The sequence below is a fragment of the Neovison vison genome, chromosome 3, assembly GCF_020171115.1.
Source record: "Neovison vison isolate M4711 chromosome 3, ASM_NN_V1, whole genome shotgun sequence".
NCBI lineage: Eukaryota > Metazoa > Chordata > Mammalia > Carnivora > Mustelidae > Neogale > Neogale vison.
Window position 1 is genome coordinate 163,236,598 of NC_058093.1, and position 20,585 is coordinate 163,257,182.

At 40.1% G+C, this 20,585-nt stretch overlaps 1 protein-coding gene and 1 pseudogene across 4 annotated transcripts in view; one reads left to right on the top strand and one right to left on the bottom strand.

Moving 5' to 3' along the window:
• The window catches only part of GAREM1 (GRB2 associated regulator of MAPK1 subtype 1), a 202,630-nt gene that overhangs the window by 52,437 nt on the left and 129,608 nt on the right, over positions 1 to 20,585 (top strand). The gene's annotated exons all lie outside the window — the stretch shown is intronic.
• On the bottom strand, positions 8,921 to 12,409 carry LOC122902088 (annotated as a pseudogene).

Genomic DNA, 20,585 nt, shown 5'->3' on the forward strand with positions numbered 1-20,585 from the left:
TTGTGCCCCCGTAGAGTAGACTGGTTAAGTAACTATATTTCCTATCACGAAATATGGGAAAGGTTCTTTTTTCAAAAGGGAGGAGCTGCTGAGTTGGTAGAGTTGACAAGACCAGTGCTCTAACCCCTGAGCATAGGGCCTCGTGTGAGTTGGTAGAGTTTAAAAGCGAAGTAGTTTGAAACTCCTAAGCACATTTATAGTGGAATATATAAGTGAGTGGTAACTAATTAACATATGCCAACCCAGGGGGGTAAAAATGGTGGAAGGGAGGAGCCGCATGGTCATTCGGTTGACACTTCACTCAATCACAAACACTAAATTGGGACTGGTACAGAATTTTAAGTGCCTTTTTCTTGGGCCTTGCTGTTGTGATCTTTCTTTAGAACAGTTCTGATATACCCTTTGGAAGGCTGGCCTGTGTGGACGTTGTCTGTGCCAAATTACAACACAGAACAAGGGACTGTTCTGTTTCATTTACTGAGAATAGTGCTTAATAAGTACTATTTGACAACATGCTGAATTAAGGGAATGTTGTAAGGATGTTTCACAAAGGAAAGTGGGTAAAACATCTGATGTTTTCAAGTTCTATTTATATGTAACTTGATAGCAGTATAAAGCCTTGCTTAAAACTTTATTTTTAAAATTTTATTCAATACATATGAATATGTACGCTGAGAGAAAATGATGTTATCTGGTCCCAGATATATACCACATCTTGATATAGTTGATGCTATTTCAGAATCCAATTTTTTGCCTTGTTGGTTTGAAATGTATCAGGCCCTGGTAATTTGATTTATATTAACCAGATTCATGCAATACTGATTTGTAACATGGGACACATTCACGATTATATCCTTTTCTCAAATTTGACTTTGAGCTTATCCTAGTATCTTATCTTCATTAATAATCTTCAGTAACTATGTTTTTTTTTCCCCTAAAAATGGAATCCCAAGTGGAAATTATACTGTTTAAAGGTTTACATATCTACATGTAGACGAATATAATAAAGGTCAGTGAGAGTTAATGTCGGAAGGGAAAAATAACTGTCAAAATTTTTATAGTACTTCTATTTATATTTCAATGTCACAAGCTAAGTATTTAGCTCGTTTAATTTATTATAGATTTTAGCATATGAGAGTACTACCGTGGGACATTCAGACATTGTTCTACTTACAAATAAACATCTATAGTCAGTTACAACCTATGAAATCATTAACATGTACAATAGTGTAATTTGTAGCTTTTTTTCCTAGTTGTGCTTTTCACTTAAATACCCTTTAAAGAAAAGATTGGGTTTAGGAGCACCTGGGTGGCTCAGTCAGTTTAGTGTCTGCCTTTGGCTCAGGTCATGATCTCAGGGTCCTGGGATCCAGCCCCATATCAGGCTCCCTGCCCAGCAGGGAGTCTCCCTCTCCTACTCCCCTTTGCTCCTGCTCTTTCTCTCTGTCTCTCAAAGAGATACATAAAGTTTTTTTAAAAAAATTCTTTCAAAAGAAAAGATAGGGATTAGATGATTCCCTAATGCCTTTTGCATTGAAGCCTTGAAGATTCTAGTCTTCACTGAAGTCGAGCTTGTATGAGACCTATAATCTGTATGAAGATATGGGTAAGAAGCAATTTGTGTTAGATGGTTTTGGGTGATTATACCTGTAACCTTATGTTATTTTATTTTTTTCTTAAAGATTTTATTTATTTATTAGAGAGCTCAAGAGGGTATACACATGAGCAGGGGGAGGGGCAGAGGGAGAAGAAGACTCCCCACTGAGCATGGAACCTGTCTCAGGGCTTAATCCCACGACCCCGACCCCTAGATCATGACCTGAGCCAAAGTCAGATGCTCAACCTATTGAGCCACCCAGGTGCCCCACTTGTGACCTTATTTTAAAAAGATATTTATGTTTTGTCACTGGCAGTAGAACCCCAGGAAAAACCCGAATTTTTTTTTTTTTTAAGATTTTATTTATTTATGTGACAGACAGAGATTATAAGCAGGCAGAGAGGCAGGCAGAGAGAGGGGAGGAAGCAGGCTCCCCGCTGAGCAGAGAGCCCGATGCGGGGCTTGATCCCAGGACTCCGAGATCATGACCTGAGCCGAAGGCAGCGGCTTAACCCACTGAGCCACCCAGGCGCCCCGAAAAACCCGAATTTTTGCATATTCAGTTAATACCTGGCTTTCCTTTCCTTTACATACTTAGGAGCTGGTATAGTTCGAATGAGCAGAGCAAGTGCCAGAGTAAAAAAGGAAAGAGAGAAGGGTGTAAGGTATAAGGATAAGCAATAATTAACTAGTCTGAAGAGCTTCAATGCTAAAAAAAGAGATGCAGTGTAAATTAGTACCTTACCTTTCATTTTATTAATATATAGCAATCATGTGGCATTTATGATTTATAGAATGCATTCATTGATGTTCTAATTCTTTCCTCACAACAATTTATGAAACAGGCACCATTCTCTGCATTTCCATTTGAAAACCACCTTCAGCGTAATTGTGAGTTAACGAGGATCACATAGCTAGTGTGCCAGGAGTCAGACTCTGTTTTCAGACTTCCAGACCAGTTATCTGTCTTTCTGTTGTTTCACAGGGTTTATCTAAACTGGATGTGGTTTAAAACTACACTGAGATACACAGTGTAGGTGAACTATGGATGTGCTTGTGTGAACTCTGAGCATCACGTTTGTGAAATAGGCAATGTAGTTTTCCTTCACATGGGGCATGATGGGATAGAGTGGTTGAAGACGAAATGAGCAAGCGGGATGCTAGTCTTCAGTTGCCACCGGCTGACTGGGGACTTTGTGTACATTTTTCCTCAATTAGAAAGTGAAGGCAGGGGTACCTGGGTGGCTTAGTTGGTTAAGCAACTGCCTTTGGCTCAGGTTGTGATCCCGGAGTCCAAGGATCCAGTCTCGCATGGGCTCCCGGCTTGGCAGGGAGTCTGCTCCTCCCTCTGACTCTTCCCCTCTCATGCTCTCTCTCTCAGTCAAATAAATAAATAAAATCTTTTTTAAAAAAGAAAAGAAAAGAGAAGAAAAGAAAGACAGTTGGCAACTAGATTCTCCAGACTCCTTTCTGTTTCTAAAATTCTCTAATTCCAAATTTAATGATTACGCTTCCTTTCAGAATTGTTTAAAAAAATTACTTGCCTCACATGATTAGCCCACACTTTTGCATTAAGTCTCTCCTAACAATCTATGCCAGGAATTGATAAACTTTGGATTTGGGGTAGTGTAGCAGCAGTCTCTTTGTGGTGACTCTTGAGAAGACTTTTCATATACCAAATTCTGTTCTGTAAGAAATAGTGTCACATGGTGAGAACACTCATCCTGAATTTGAAGAGTGGAAAATGACAACAGCATGCTAGTTACATAGGAGCTCATTCAGCAAATGTAAATTGAGCAGCAGTACTAAGTCCTTGGGTTGCCAAGACCTTGAACTCCCAGCTTAGCAAGAAGGCAGACGCACAAATGTGAAATCTCAGTGTAATTAGAAGGATGATGGGATGCCTGGTGGCTCAGTCACCTAAGTATCTGCCTTCAGCTCAGGTCATGATCCCTGGGTCCTGGGATCAAGTCCTGCAGCAGGCTCCCGGCTCAGCACGGAGCTTTTCCCTCTCTGTCTGTCCCTCCCCCGCATTTGTGCGCTGGCTGGCTTGCTCTCTAAGTAAGTAAGTAAATAAATAAATAAAATATTAAAAACAAAAAGTCCCGGGAAAGATGTCTACAGAGTGGCAAAAGAGTAAAAGAAACAGCGGCATCTGTGGAGTGGAAAATAGAAGAGATGCACCCACCAAGACTTCACCAAGAAAGGGGTTGTACCAGAAAGGATCTTAGACCTATCTTAGATAAAAGGAGGCATGTGCTGAGAAGAAGCTGTACAGAGACTGCTGTGGAGAATCTTTGGTAGTTCTGTTTGTGTCACATGTGAGGGGAGGATGACATGCTGAAGAGGTAGTCTTAGCGAGCTTGGGAAAGTCTTAAACAGACCTGAGACTATCCTAGGAATTAAGGAGACGTTTTAAGGAAGTAAGGAAAAGTGGACTCTTACAAAGACGAGAGAGGAGGCAGTGTTAGACTCTGAAATTTCTAGTTTGCACATTGTGGGGGAAGGGCATTCTAGGCAACAAGATAAGCGTGAGGAAAAAACCTTGGAGACCCAAGATAGATAGCACATGGGCCCTTCTGTGACCCTTACATACCTCAGACTTTCCCAGTGTAATTGCTGTGGAAGCTCAGGAAGGGTTTCATACTATATCCCATGGAGTTTGGGTTTTTTTTTCTCTGAGCAGTGGAGAACCTTGAAGGTTTCCAAGCAGAGTAATAGTGATAGTAGATTTGCTTTTGGAAGACTAATGGCAGCAGAATGGAAGCTAGATGAGAGGGCTCAGAATCTTGACAGAGACTCTCACAGTATTCCTACTGAAGGCTGTGGGAGCATATGTGAAGCCAAGAGCAGAAGGGTTGTAGTAGATAGAGAAGGGGGTAGAGCTGAGAGAGACTCAGTTCCAGTAATGACGACAATAGCATTAGCTGAGATTTACTGAGTATACCAGATGTCTGCTTTAAGTTCTTGATAGTTACTAACTCATTTAATCCTCACAACAGCCCTGTGAAGTAGGCACTAGTACTGTTGTTATCTGCATTTTACAGATGAGAGAACTGAAGCACAGAGATACTAAATAACTTGGCAAGTTACACAGCCAGTGTGTGGCAGTTTGGGAGTGTGAGCTATGGCTGGCTGTGTCTAGAGCCCACACTTGGAGTTACTGCATTCTCTCGCATTCTGTTACTGAATCAGTAAGCGTGTCTGAGATGTGGGGAGGAGTTAGATGTAGGTGACTAGAGAAGGAGAGTCATTGATGTGGATGCTTGATTGACAAAGAGGGCACAGATGCCACTTACAGAGATAGGAGGAGCAGGGAGGGGCATTAGGAGGAATTATAATTTGGGGATCATATCAAGTTTCGAGGTTGTTTTGGGACATTCAGCTGTTGATGTCCAGAATGCAACAGGATATACCCCTGACCCTTGAACGGTGTGGAGCTTCAGGGTACCAATCCCCTGTGTAGTCAGAATACCTCATACAGCATTTGACTCCTCAAAAACTTTTTTTTTTTAAGATTTTATTTATTTATTTGACAGAGAGAGATCACAAGTAGACAGAGAGGCAGGCAGAGAGAAGAGAGAGAGGAGGAAGCAGGCTCCCTGGCGAGCAGAGAGCCCGATGTGGAACTTGATCCCAGGACCCTGAGATCATGACCTGAGCCAAAGGCAGAGGCTCAACCCACTGAGGTACCCTGACTCTTCAAAAACTTAACTACTAATAGTCCACTATTGACTGGAAGCCTTACCAATAACGTAAATAGTTGACTGACACATATTTTATATGTTAAATATACTATTTTCTGTATTTTTATAATAAAGTAACCTCAAGAAAAGCAAATGTTACTAAGAAAATCTAAGGAAAGTACATTTATACCACTCTAAGGAATCCCTATACATGTGGACCTGTACTGTTCAAACCCATGTTGTCCAAGGGTCAGCATCCGGACCGGGAGCTCAGGATGGGTCTGTGCTTGGCGGTGATGTGTAACTCTAAGTACAGTTGGTATCAGGACAGACTAGTCCTACTGGCCCTGTCTCGGAAGGACTGGGTAGAACTTTATGCCCTTCCTCTGCGTGGGTACGTGCAGCACAAATGCTAGGGAGGAAACTCTTGGCATCGGCATGAGTGGGAAGAGTCTAAGGAACCCCAGGGCTGCCAGTTTTTCTGTAATGAAGACAGCTCCACACCACATAACATGCATGTTTGTGAAACCAGGGTGATTAAAAACTAGCAGCTCTCTTGCATCCAGCTCTGGATTCCATCTTTACAGTTAAAGGAGAAATGTTCTTTACAAGCCTTTTTCCAAGAGTGTGTGGCTTCCTGGTGGTCCTTCGAATGGATGAGCAAGTTCATGGGTTTAATCCCAGCCAGGCTGATGGGATCAGGAATATGGAATCCAAAGAGCAGAGGAATCAGTGGGAGCCAGTGTCCCTGGGGAGTAGGACTCATCATTCTGGGAGGTAGAGATGCCCAGGGGTTTTAACGGAAGTACGTGTTTTCTCTCAGGTCAGTGGCGAGCACTTCCTTTAAAAAAAAAACAAAAAAAAAACCCAAAAAACAAAAAACAAAACCCAAAACTCCTCTTTTCTTTCCTCCTCTAATCTAAGGTTTAAAAATACAACCAAAGGAACATAGCAAAGAAATTTTGAGAACTAAGCATCATATATAGAATAATAACTTTGAGACAATTTAAAGCATTGACAGTTATATTCAGTTAACTTTAAAAAGCCTAGTGAAATTGTTGGAAATTACTTAAGATTCTGTTCTTAAGTGTAGACTAATAGGTTTTTGCTACATTGATTTTTCAATGATATTTATCTGATTATAAGATTCTACTTACCATGAGTCTGAGTGAACTATATTCCTTCAGCCTCCCCAAGTTGTTACAAATAAAGCAGAATCACACTCCTCTTGGTCAAGGTAACGACTGTTTTCATACCCCAATATCTCAAAGTGTAAGTTGATTTTGATTGCTTTTAGCTATAAAAATTTCTTTGGAATTTTTAAAAAAAAGATTTTGTTTAGTATTTGAGAGAGAGAGAGCACAAGCAGGGGGAATGGTGGAGGGAGAAGCAGACTCCTACTGAGAAGGGAGCCTGGGCGGGGGTTGAACTCAGGACCCTGGGATCATGACCCTAGCCGAAGGCAGGCACCTCTACCCCTGATACCCTTGACTTAAGTTCTGTATCTGCTTTCTGCTAGAATAACTGGCTTCTTTTCTGTCTTACCTTCTGTGGTAGACCAGATTCTAAGATGGCCCCTTGATCTCCATGCCCTGGTGTTATACCAGATTATGTCGTGGTATATGGCACAGAGCATTTTGCAGACATAATTGAGTCCCCAATCAGTGAACTTTAAGATAGATGATCCTTGGAGAACACAACCCAGTCAGACAAGTCTTTCAAAACTGAGTTTCTCTGGCCAGTTACAGAGGTGAGGTCAAACACGCTCAAAGCAGGAGAGGGATTCAAGGTGAACCAGGTTCTCCATTGCTCAGAGAAGGAGGGGGTCACCAGGTAAGGAGGACCTGCATGTGCTCTTTAGGAATTGAGGTCAGTCTCCAGTCAATAGCCAGCAAGGAAATGACTTCAGCTTCACAACTGCAACTGAATTCTACCAACACATGAGTGAGCTTAGATGGGGACCCTGAGCTCCAGATGAGAACCTGGACAACCAGGAGCTTGATTTCAGCCTGAACAGAGAACCTGGCCATGCGTGCCAGATTTCTGTGCTATATTTAAGCTGCTAAGTTTGTGGTAATTTGTTATGTAGCAAGAGAAAACTAATATACAGTCCCTTGCTCCATTTCTCTCTACGAATGCTGATCATTGGTCTTCAGAGTTGCGGTGTTAGTATCTCTCAGGCTTGTGGTGTATGTTTTCCATTCGTTGCCTTAGCCGCTATTGCATTGAACTAAGGGGGTTCCAGTCTTTTTTCTCCTCTTCTCTTCTAAAACCCTGAGCCCAAAGGCACTTGAGTGGCTCAGTCAGTTAAGCATCAGACTCTTGGTTTCAGCTCAGGTCATGATCTCAGGGTTGTGGGATCGAGCCCGTACATGGGGCTCCACACTCAGTGCTGAGTTCTAGTTCTCTCTCTTTCCCTCTGCCCCCCCCCCGCCCCCGCTCGTGTGAGTGCACTCACTCTCTCTCTAAGATAAGTAAATTTAAAAAAATTTTTTTTAAGATCTTTATCTATTTGAGGGAGAGAGTGAGCAAGAAAGAGAGAGGACACAAGCAGGGGGAGCAGGAGGCAGAGGCAGAGGGAGAAGCAGGCTCCCCACTAGGCAGGGAACCCGATGCAGGGCTCGATCCTGGGACCCTGGGATCATGACCTGAGCTGAAGGCAGACGCTTAACTGACTGAGCCACCCAAGCACCCCAATAAATTTTATCTTAAATAAAATAAAATAAAACCCTGAGCTCAATCTTACTGGTTCCGTCTTACTATGGTTTTTGGTATGGGTTTCATCCTGTGGGGTTAGATAGGGAAGGTCTTAATTTCTCCATGTTGATATGATACTGTTAAAGTGTCATCCTTAAAGATTTGATTCCTTTTCACTGTTGTGATTTAATTCTTGGTGATGTTGTTCATACCGCACTGTTTCTCACATTATCCACTGGACTGGGTCTGCTGTTCCCATTTCATGGATAGAGAACAAGCGGAAGAGCGGTACGTGGCTATCGCATCAGCAAGGTGGGATGGGGACCGAGAACAGGAAGAGACGTGTGGGGTGCTGGTGGGTGTTCAGAGTACCCAGCAACAAGGAACAGTTGAGCGATCGTCGACGTTGACGTCCCGCTAGGGAAATCTGTAAGCATGCCAAGTGACTGTCTCACTTCAGGGGAAAAGAAGGCCTTCTGTGTGCGTAATTGTTCTATTTTCGTTTCCTTGGATTTATTTGGACCCTCTATCTAGTATTTCTCTTGGATCCAGAAAAAAACATGCTGAAATGGAAGGAGATAGTCTCTCTTCCTACTAAGTAATGAAATAACATCCTGGACACTGAATGGTCTACTGAGTAATTTGTAAAGTGATAGATTTCTTGATTTCTTAGATCTGGAGGGGAGAAGGGGATGGTGTAGAAAGCTTTTTGTCTTGGTTTTTAATGTATCCACATTATTCAGGTAAACTTCTTTAATTAGGTTTGCCCTTGTCTGGAAAAAAAAATCCAATATTTTTATAGATGCTTAAGTACATTGTAATTTTCAGTATATCTGGGCAAGCTTAGAATACTTTGAACCATTTGGTTACATTCATATAGTGACTCACTATCAGACCTTGGATGGGGACACCCCCCCGACATTTTTTGAGTCGGGCTGTGCTATCCCTTGTCAATGTCTGTGAAAAATTTTCAAATGTCATTTAAATTTCACCTAATTTAAGTTTTGCAAATATAGAGCTTTTATCTGTAATTGCCAATGTCATTTTAGTCCACTAAAATAGATTTTTTGTTTGTTTTGTTCAATATTTTATTTATTTATTTGACACCGAGAGAGACAGTGGGAGAGGGAACACAAGCAAGGGGGACTGGGAGAAGGAGAAGCAGGCTTCCTACTGAGCAGGGAACCCGATACGGGCTGGATCCCAGGACCCTGGAATCATGACCTGAGCCAGAGGCAGACGCTTAATGACGGAGCCACTCAGGCGCCCCTAAAATAGATTTTTTATTTTAAAAAGTATATGTATACATAATCCACTTGAGAACTCTTGAAACTGTACCTTGCCTCTGCTGAAGCCAGTTAATATTTCCATGTCTCAGATTATGCATTTAGGAGATGTTGTATACAGAGGATTCAATGTCAAGGTGGTTTTCATTGTTACATTTTGCCTTGGAAAATTGTATTAATAATTTATCTGTAAGCGGGAGAGTTGGTTAGGAGTTGTAAGTAACCACAGTACCAATTTAATTGATGATGTCTTCCAGTGTGTAAACTACTGGTGTTTTGGGTTTGGGTTTTTTTTCGATTTTTGGAAAGAACAGATAGTTTTTTATTTTGTTTTCCAGTTCTGTTTTGAGAAGTTGAACCTTCCTTATCACACATGCTTTGCATTTCCTTTAGGCCTACTATATCTCTATGGACCTGTCTATAAAATTTGGTGATCTGATTTTTCTGAAGTTTTTTGTTTATTTCTGGTATTTTAGTATACGATGTTTTTTCATATTGAAGTTCTTTATTGTATGTATTTTAAAGTTACAGAGGCAAAGTGTTGTCTGGCTTTTTGCCTTTAGGGCAACCTACTTGGAAAAATTAAAAACTCAGGTGTTATTTGGTGTTTGCATTTATCTTACTAACCCTCTTTCATGTGTTCAGTGAATATTAAAATTCAGTGTTTTTGTGTGTTGGTACTAGAAACACGAGATTTTCAGCAGTGGTATACGCGTGAGTCTTTGTTTCTTTTTTTTTCAAAATTTGGTTTTGTTTTTAAGGCTATGCAGGATTTTTAGAAATCTGCTTAATAGAAAATTCTAAAAATTGTCAAATACATAATTTAAATATTTTTCTTTAAGAATATATCTCTGGACTTCGATGGCAGTGAATCATTTGTAAATTTGATTCTTTAGTATTTTATGTTTTGTTTGTCACGTAATAAAGTTCAAGGGGATCTAGATCAAAGTTGAAACTAAAAATGACAATGAAAATTCCTTTAAGTTGACCTCTGGCTCAGTTTATCCTCTTGAAATAAAATTGTTGGCTTTAACATAACTTTATACCTGGTGAATATTTTCCTTTTATTTTACTGAAATAGAAGTGAAATGTAAAGTGCAAATCATTGCACATTATAGAGTATTTTCTCATTGGACACAAAAAAACTATTATGTACCTGATTTAGTCTAAGGGAAGAGGACACTTACTGAAGAAGAAAATAAAACCAAAGTCTTGTTTTTCATGAGCCTTTTATCTACAAGCTACTATCCTGAGTTCCTTATATTTATTCTCATTCAGTCATTACAACTTACTTGCAGTATTATTACTATAATTGTAAGTGTGAGAACATCCTCGCCCAAAGAAATTAAGTAATTTGCTCATGGTCATAGAGTTAAGAAGTATTAGAACCGCGATTACCTAACTCTGGCTCCAGATTATAGGTTATTTCCGACATTTCACACTGCCTCCCACCAAACTTACGGAGTCATTATATAGTCATTTGAATAAGTGGAAACAGGGAGCATGGGGGCAGGGGGTAAGGAGAGCCTAGATATGTGCCTGGTGATCTGACCTTTGCCCCTCTCTGGTAGCGTGATGTCTGGGAAGAGTCTGAAACAAGGCCTGCCTGCTTCTCTGGTTCTCTCAGTTGCTCCGGGTCTCCGAGGGCTTATGTGTGTGCCCGTCTCACAAACAGTGTGATAAGTACGTACTTCACACCGACCGAACGCATCGTCTTAAGGGCACTGCCCAACTCTGGAGGACACACTGGAAGTGTCTCACTGAGAGAGGAATGTCTGTCACTGCCCTTTATGGATTGCCAAAGAGTAGTTTTCCTGTGTCAGCTTTCCGATAATAAATCTGAGTCCCCTTCCTCACCTGCCAGAAATGTGATTCCATGGTATTTGTCGGGTACCATGCTAGATTTCGTATTATCTTAAATGTTTGTAGAAATACTGATACTACTGTCGCTCACCTGTTTTTCCAAAAAGCACTTGGCATAGAATTCTTATCTTTTAAATATTAGGTTCAGTTTACTATTTCAGAGCATAACATTTCAGATTTGACTTAAGTAGGCATACTTCTGTTTCGTACAGCAGGGATCTATTATTCCTGGTCAGTCTGTTGACAAAGGAGTCTTTTGTCCAAGGGTTCCTTTGAAAAGAGGTAATAATATATCCCTAACCTCTCTCTCTCTCATTTTAAGCATCTTTCTCTTTTGTTACATGCATTCTTTCTTGCTTAGATTTCACTGTGAAGGTCTTTGACGACATTACCACTTAGTACTTAGTCTAAAGTAATCTCGAGTTCCTTCTCTTCCTGTTGCGATTTCACAGTAAACCATTGAACGTAAAAATACAACAATTCTTTCACATGCTTAGAACCCAAGACTACAGTCTTGGGGCCTTTGAGTAGCATATTCATCTCAAGAAGGGATCTTAGGCAATGTGGATTTCTAGATGTTTGTTTGTTTAGGGTAGAAAGAGATCAATAGGAGATACTGGGAAAAAAAATAGCCTTTTTAAAATACTCTTGCTTCAAAGGGTTTAAATGTTAACTAAGGTCTGCTTGCTTGATGTGTACTTAGATGACTTTGATGTGAATGCTCACCGATTTCTACCTAAGATTGTTCATTCATCAAGCATTTATCACACACCTGGTCTGTGCCCAGCAGTCCACTGGCATGAATGCAGACATGATCTAGTTGGGGAGACAGGAAGGTTCCTAGACATTCCATGCATAGCACTCAGGTGAAGATAGGTGCCGTGGGGATTTATTTATTTTTTTAAAAAAGCAAGCTCTGGTCAGTTTTATTAAAGAAAAATTTTGTGTGTTTACTTCTCCCTGGCATGCGTCTAATGATTACAGAATTACGTGGATCAATGATAGCCAGTGCGCATGCTCTGTAGTATTTTCCACACGCTATGCCCAATTCAGTATTATTGCCACTGCAGTGATGGCCATCATTTTGGCCAACATGGTGTAGTATTCTATTTCAGACTTCTAAAGGCCGTGCGCTTGTTGGCGAGGATGACCAGTTTCACTTTGCCATGTCTGATCATTTTCAGAATCTGCTTGTATCCCACATATTTCCTGCTTTTTCTAAGAGTTTGCTTAGAGTTGACCCACTCCAGTGACTTTTTCGTCTTCCTTGTGGCCACCATCTTCCTGCCTTAGGTTCAGGACGGCACCAACCGAGAGCAGCCTCCGAGGTGGCCGGGAGCGAGGAAGGAAAGACCCGCTGTGGGGATTTAAGGACTTCCTTACCATTTGTTTTATCTCTCTAAACTTTTGATACTTTTAGTCAGTAAAGGACTTGGAAACCAGTTTTAGATTAGTCAACCTGCTATGACAGCACATACTTGTTTTAACTTAATCAGACTATTTTCCAAAAATAGAAATATCCTGGAGGCTTCAAAGGAAAGAAAACATCCCTGATTGAGTTGGCATATTATTATGGATTCTGCTTCAAAGAATTAAATTGCTTTCTTTTACATTCAAACACATTTTCAGAATACAGGCAGCCACGAACGTGGATACTGGAATTTCTATGCCATAGCCAAAGTGAGATGCAAGGGGAATGGTTGAGAGTTGTTGGTTCCTGGATCTTTATTCTTTTTTTTTTTTTTTTTTAGAAAGATTTTATTTATTTATTTGACAGAGATCACAATTAGGCAGAGAGGCAGGCAGAGAGAGAGGAGGGGAAGCAGGCTCCCCACTGAGCAGAGAACCTGATGCGGGGCTTGATCCTAGGACCCTGGGATCATGACCTGAGCTGAAGGCAGAGACTTGAACCCACTGAGCCACCCAGGTGCCTCTGCATCTTTATTCTTAATACAGGTCAAATGGATGCATAACTGGTAAGCTTGTGGAATGACTTCCTTTCTATAGTACCCTGCATGTGTCATCACTGAGGTACTTAATGCTGACATTAGTTCTCCTATTGATGGTAAATTCTAGGAAAGTTGTTTCATCTGTACTCCTCATAACATTTTCTGACCATTAATCTAAAAACATCATTTTCTCTCTTGATATCACCCCATCAAATCCATGAGCCTGATTTGGTTTCATAAATAATTTGGAGCCAAAGTTCATCATAGGCATCAATTTAATCATCCAGAAGGGAGCTAACATATAACTCCTATCTGTAATTAGGTACAAATGAAGAGTTCTGTTAAATGCGTGATAATGTTTTTAGTGACTTTTGAGTAATATTCTGGTCTTTATGAAGTAAACTTGGGCTGGTAATAGAACCTCTATAATCACAGACTAGTTGGGAAGCTTGAGAGAAATTCTCAGAAGCATAATATTGAGGAATGCTATTCCTCTCAGTTCTGTGGCATTATTTTGAAGTAAAAACAAAACAAAAAGCTATCAGACATTTCTCAGATTTTAAAACCAGGAGCCAGGCTTAGACAGTACTTCCTTATATAGGCACCTTTAGTACTACTGTTCTTCTTTTTTTTTTTTTTTTAAATCAAAAATTCTTTTCCTTTTTGAACCTAGTTCATGTATTTTGATTGAATACGGCAGGCACCGCAATTCTTACTTTATTCTAATATTCCTGTATCATGTTAGCCTTGAGTTTGGCTAAAGTCACGGAGACCCAAAGACAAAGACCACAGGTTGCATGTTGCCCAAGGTGGCAAAGACCAGGTTTCTTTTCAGTGGTTGCTATGTCATGGACTCAGTTCCGGTCCTGAGTTCCCCCCAAGTCCAGGATGGTCATTACCCTTCCAATTCCAGTAATCACATCCACACTCCGTCTATCAGGAAGAATAAAGATGGAAAAGAAGGGCACATCCTCTCCTAACCATCCATCTTGGTTGCCACTTATGTTCAGTGTTGTGTTGGAGACTCTAGCTGGGGGCATTAAGGCAAGAAAAACAAGCAGAGAAAAAAATTTGGCATCCAGACTGGAGAGGAAGAAGTAAAACTGTTTCTATTTGTAGATGACATGAACTTGTACGTAGAAAACCCTAAGGAATCTACAAAAAAAACAAGCCAAAACTGTTAAAATGACAAACGGGTTCAGTACCATTTCAGGTTATGAAAGCTCAATATACAAAAATCACTTGTGCTTCTCTACACTAGCAATAAGCACTCCAAAAAATAAAATTTAAAAACAGTTCTATTGGTAATACCGTCAAAAGGAATAAAATGCTTAGGAATAAATTTAACAAAAGAAATGCAAGCCATACACACTGAAAACTACAAAACTTCATTGAAATAAAGATCTAACTCAATGCAAAGACATTCCATGTTCATGGATCAGAAGAGTTAATATTGTTAAAATATTAGTCCTCCACAGATTGAAGTATAGGTTGAACATAGTCACAATAACCTAACTTGCTTTTGGGGGCAGGGCAGAAATTGACAAGCTGATCCATAAAGCTCATACAGAAATTTAAGAGACCCAGAAAAACCACACCAGTCTTGAAGAATGAAGTTGGAAGGCCCACATTCCAATTTCAGAACTTACTACAAAGTTACAGGAATTCAGACATTGTGGTACTGGCATAAGGAGAGAAATATCCATACATTTAAGGTGAAATAAACCCTTATATTTGAAATAAACCCTTAGACTTACTATGAATGGACGGTGAGACAGTTCAGCTGGTGCTCACACAGCTGGATATCCACATCAGAGGCATGAAGCTGGACTCCTCCTCACAGCATCCACAAAAATTAACTCAAAAATGGTCACAAACCTAAATGTAAGAAATAAAAACTCTAAAATGTAGACATAAATCCTTGGTACGCTAGGTTAGGCAATAGGTTTTTACGTATGACACCAAAAACACGAATGACAAAAAATAAATTTGACTTCAAAGTGAAAAATTTTGTGATTCGAAGGACACTATGAAGAAAGTGAAAGGACAGTCCCTGTAATGAAAGAAAATGTTTGAAAATCATATATCTGATCAGAAAGTTGTATTCAGAATATACAGAAAACTCCTGCAACTCAACAATAAAGACAAATAACCAGATCTACGCAAAGGATCCGAATAAACATTTCTTCCAAAAAGATATAGGAATGGCCAGTAAGCACATGAAAAAAGACTCGGCATCACTTAGCATTTCATAAGTACAAATCAAAACTGAAGTGAGGCATACTTCACACCCATTAAGATAACTGTAATTAAAAAGATGGGTAATAAGTGTTGGAGAGGAGGTGGAATATTGGAACCCTCATTCATTCCTGGTGGGAATGTAAAACGGTGCAGCCAATTTGGAAACCATCTGGGAGTTCTCAGAAAGTTAAACCATGTGACCTAGCAGTTCCACCCCTAGGTATGTTTCCAAGAGAAATGAAAACAAATGTCCACAGAAAAACTTGTACCAAACCTGTAAATAGCCCAAATGTCCATCCTCTGCTGTATGGGTAAATAAAACATGGTGTATCCATACACTCAAACATTATTTGGCCAAAAAGGAATCAAGTGCTAATCTACACTACAACATAGATGAACCTTGAAAACATTATGCTAAGAAGCCGGACACAAAAGGTCACGTATTTCATAATTCCATTTATATGAAATGTCCAGAATGGGCAAGTTTATAGATTCAGGGAGTAGATTAGTGATTGCCTCAGGCTGGGGTGAGAAGTAGGGTGAGGACTCTTAATGGGTATGAGGTCTCTTTGGGATGATGGGAATGTTCTATATTTAGACTGTGGTGTTTGCACAACTCTGTGACTATACTAACACTGTTGAAGTGTAAATATCAATCAGTGAATTTTCTGGTATATGAAAGATGTTTTTAAAAAGTAAGTCTTGGAAGTGGCACATAATGATTTCTACTATATCCTTTTGGCTCTGCGTGGGGGTAGGAACAGTGAAGGTGGAAAGAGTATTCTATATTCTGGGCATCCATGTGCTCAACTAACCTAAAGCGGACTATGACTTGAGGACAAGGAGTGAGTGAGATTCGGCTGGACATCTAGTAATTTCTACCATCTTCTAGTTGACGGTGAACCATCACAAAACTGCTGCAAGTTATTGTTAAGTCAACAGTCATTTTTGAGGAAGAGCTTCCTAGTAGCTTGAAATAATACCCTCATTTTTAAAAAAAGCTTTAAATACAGAGAGGTTTGAGAAAATAGAATTGCCCTTATTCTTTATTGCAATGTTGAAGACCCCCCCCCCAAAAAAAAAAGTGGAACAAAACATCTGCTAGCTCAGTATGTCCATTTGTTTGTGTGGACTCAGCAGTGAAAAGTGACCATGTCGGGTAATCATCAGTGATGCCTTTATTGATACCAGCAGGGTGTAGGATCCTGGTCTGGTAAGAAGATAAGAAAAGTCCCTGGTACCCAAGAATGTCACAGTCTAATTAAAGAAATACAATGTAGGGACACCTGGATGGCTTAGGTGGTTAAGCAGCTGCCTTCGGTTCAGGTCATGATCCCAGCGTGGTGGGATCGAGTCCCGCATCGGGCTCCTTGCTCGGCGGGGAGCCTGCTTCTCCCTCTGACTCTGTCTGCCACTCTGTCTGCCTGTGCTCATTCTCTCTCTCTCTCTCTCTCTGACAAATAAAATCTTAAAAAAAAAGAAATACAATGTATATGCATAAAATGTTAAATAACATAGGATAGTTTATAGTTAACTACAAAATGCAAAAAAGCAGACAATAAATGCTATGCAAGTTTAATTAGCCTGAGAAAAATCCTATAACCTGACATATCTGAGGACAGTAAGCATAAGGATACTTTTGGAGAGCTTACTGTGTGGCCGATGCTTTGTAAGCATCTGGTAAATTTGATCTTGTCCCCTTCTCACACTAAGTGCAAGAATAGAGTCTCCCGATGGGTGATGTCTCTCCAGGGCCCGTGCACTTTCATGCCTCAGTTGTGCTCTGAACCCAGGCTGCACAATAGGACGGGCGAGGAGATTACAGGAGACTGCTGGTTTCTAGATCTCGCTCTCAGAGATTCTGATTTCAGTGGTCTGGTGTGTGCCCTTAACCTCCCTGCCACTGGAGGTTTTTTTTTTTTTTTTTTACAAGTTCCCAGAGGTTGACAGTGACTGTTGAGCTGGGTGGGAACCACTGTGTTCCTTAGTGTGGTCGGTTCCTCCCCCAACCCCTGAGGGATGATCAGCCCCTTCAAGAAGGTAAGGTAAGACAGCAGATACGGTCTCCTTTTAGAAGTGGTTAGAACTGGACAGCAGCTAAGCTCAAGTAATGCTGTTTTCTACTGTTCCCATCCCCATCCGTGCACCGAGGCTTTTCTCTGTCCCACCAGATATGTCTTAGCAGTCACAAGATGCCATTGCCTAGAAATGGACTGTCCTGTGAAGTGGATGGAGGTACAGATGCAGGGGCGCTTGTCTCCGGAGGGTCCTGCTAGTGCATGATAGCCAGAACAGGGGACATTATAGGGGACTCTTAGGTTGCTAAAGTTACTCATTGTGTCTGCCCAGAAGTAGAACATTCATTTTCCTTTGCATTCATGGTGTCTGTGCCAGAAGCTTGATTTTTGTTTGCTCCTTACTATGCTTTTTGAGAAGCTCTTATTAAGCGGTTTAAGATGCCTTTATTTGATTGATAACCTATGTCTGATCCTTCCTCTCCGGCCCTTCCCTTTCTTCTAACACTTCAACTGTTAGACTAAAAGCAGTTTCTTCTCTTCTTCCTAGAGCTTTCTTTTCCATTGGCAAAATTTTGTTTTGTTTCGTTTTTTCAGTTTCCATTGATTGCAAAATTAGGACCTGTGCTTTTGTGGTTTCCTATAACCACATTCTCCCTGACCACTTTATAGTTCCTCTATCTTAATTAGTTAATTAGTTCCTTCTAGGATTTTCCTCCCCTTCTGTTACTTCCTTTTTAGAACACCTTACTGCTTTTTCACTGCAGACAGCATTTTAATTTCATGGTTTCATGATTATTCTTTAACAGTCTTAGAGCACTTTGCTATGACATCATTTCTTGCCCTCCTTTACCTCCCCACTCCCCATATCCTTTCTTTCTTTACCATGTCATTTGGATTGTAGTTCTTTGGGATACAGAAATACTGTGGTAGTGCCATGTTGTCTTCTCACAGTAAATATTGTTTATTTGGAAGACAATAAAGTAACCAGGACCTTATACACTGACTACTAAGGATGGGAACTAAGTATCATTTAACTATATCCCTCAGGTCATGGGATAAAATGTAACTAAAAGATGCTGCGGAAAGGAATTTTTAGTGGAAGCCACCTTGGCAAATTGAAGCTTGTATTTATGAAAAGTACTTTAAAGGAATAGCCTCTGTAACAAGACCTCCATGATCACTACAGTCAGGAGGCTTTGCTGGTTTTGGAGATCATGCATATGGATGTCTTAGTTAACGGAATCTAACTATCGAAACAAAAAAGGAAAACTACAACACATCAGTGACACAGTATCACATCAAAGCGTAGCTCTCCCATCCCAGCTCAGTGGGTCAGGAGGGCACTTGCGGGCCGTTGGTGCCGCTGTGTATTGATTAAGGGACCCAGACTGCTGGCAGCTGTGCTCTCTTCGGCTTGTTCCAGGGTCTTCCTGGGAATCAGTATTCAGCTCTTTCCTGAGAAAAGAGCAGAGAGGATGGTTTGTGGGCATTTTTCATGGTTAAGGGCAGGAAGTGGGAAATGGCATTTCTGCTCACTGAAGGTATTTTTTTAAAAAATGGAGGGGACCTGGGGGGGGTTGGAAGAAGGTGGTCAAAAGGTATAAACTTAGAGATAAGTAAGTACTAGGGATGTAGTGTATGACATGATGACTAACTATGGGTAACACTTGCTATGTGAGGCACAAGGAAGTTGTTGAGACAGTAGATCCTAAGAGTTCTCATCACAAGAAGAAATCTTTTTTCTTTTTATTGTATCTGATGGAGGTTAATTAACTAAACCTAGTGTATAGTCATTTCATACTACATGTAAATCAAACCATCATGCTGGACACCTTGAACTCACACAGTGATATGTGTCAATTATTTTTCAATAAAACTGTAAAAAAAAGTTCAAGTTGTAAGAGAACGCAGTGGTTTGAGTATGTAACTGACTCAGTAGGGTTCCTATCTGCACAAAAAGGATTGTAAGATCAAGTAAACACATAATTAAAATTAAGCAACTCTATTAACAGGGAGGAGGTAAAATACAACGTTGTCACTTGACCAGCTCTCCTTTTAACATTCCTAGAATAAAACAATGCACAACTCTTAAATTAGATTTATAATAAGTAGTAACAGAGACCATAAAACCTATTCATTTATTCATTGTTGATAGATTTAGTTACAGCATAAGGAGCAGTTTATATCCATAACAGATAAAAACAATGCCAGGATTAGTAAATCTGATTCTTATTACACATGTATTAACAAATCAGATTATTTCAATGGGGCCTCATTAATCAGTCAACAAATCCATGAGGATCCACCACAGACATGGTTCTCCTAATGGGCTGAGAAGAAACCAAACTAAATGGGGATAAAGACATACTTTAAAAAGAAAGATAAGCAGGAATGTGAGTTTATATATTTGCTATGCAAATTGATAAACCAGATATTCTGGAAGTTGAAAGGATTAAGAGTGCATGCCCTCTGTAGAGATACAGCCCAAATTGTTGACTGAATCTGTTACTCTGGTGTGAAGTGCCTATGGGAAGAACAGAGAGACACAAAAGTAGAAAATCAAAAACACTTTAATTTACTAATTGCCAAAATCACAACACAGCTTAGAGAATTGTGTAAAAATCATGCATTTGTTCTTTATGACATGAGGATAGCCAAAAGAAAAAAAAGAAAAGAAAAGAAAAAAAACAAACCAATGTGGGCATGTGTCTGTGTTATCTGGGATTTAGCCCAATCTTTTTTTTTTTTTTTAAGTTTTTTTTTTTTTTAAGATTTTATTTATTTATTTGACAGAGATCACAAGTAGGTAGAGAGGCAGGCAGAGAGAGAAAGAGGAGAAAGCAGGCTCCCTGCTGAGCAGAGAGCCCGATGTGGGGCTTGATCCCAGGATCCTGAGATCATGACCTGAGCTGAAGGCAGAGGCTTTAACCCACTGAGCCACCCAGGTGCCCCATTCAGCCCAATCTTAATAGAAAACTCATCAGCGGTAAGCTAGGAGTTCTAATACCAAAGCCTTATAAATAGTCATCCAAGTACATCATACTTCATATTTAAAAACAAAAAAGCATTTATTAGAGCTTTGGATTCTACTGTCACAGGCATACAACTATTTGAACTGATTGAGACACATCCTAAGTAACCTATAGAAAAGGCAGTATCGTTATGCACTATTTCAGTATATTCAAATGTAATAAATTTAATTACAGTTTCAGGCTAAAATAGTTACAAGCAGCATGAAAATATAAGAT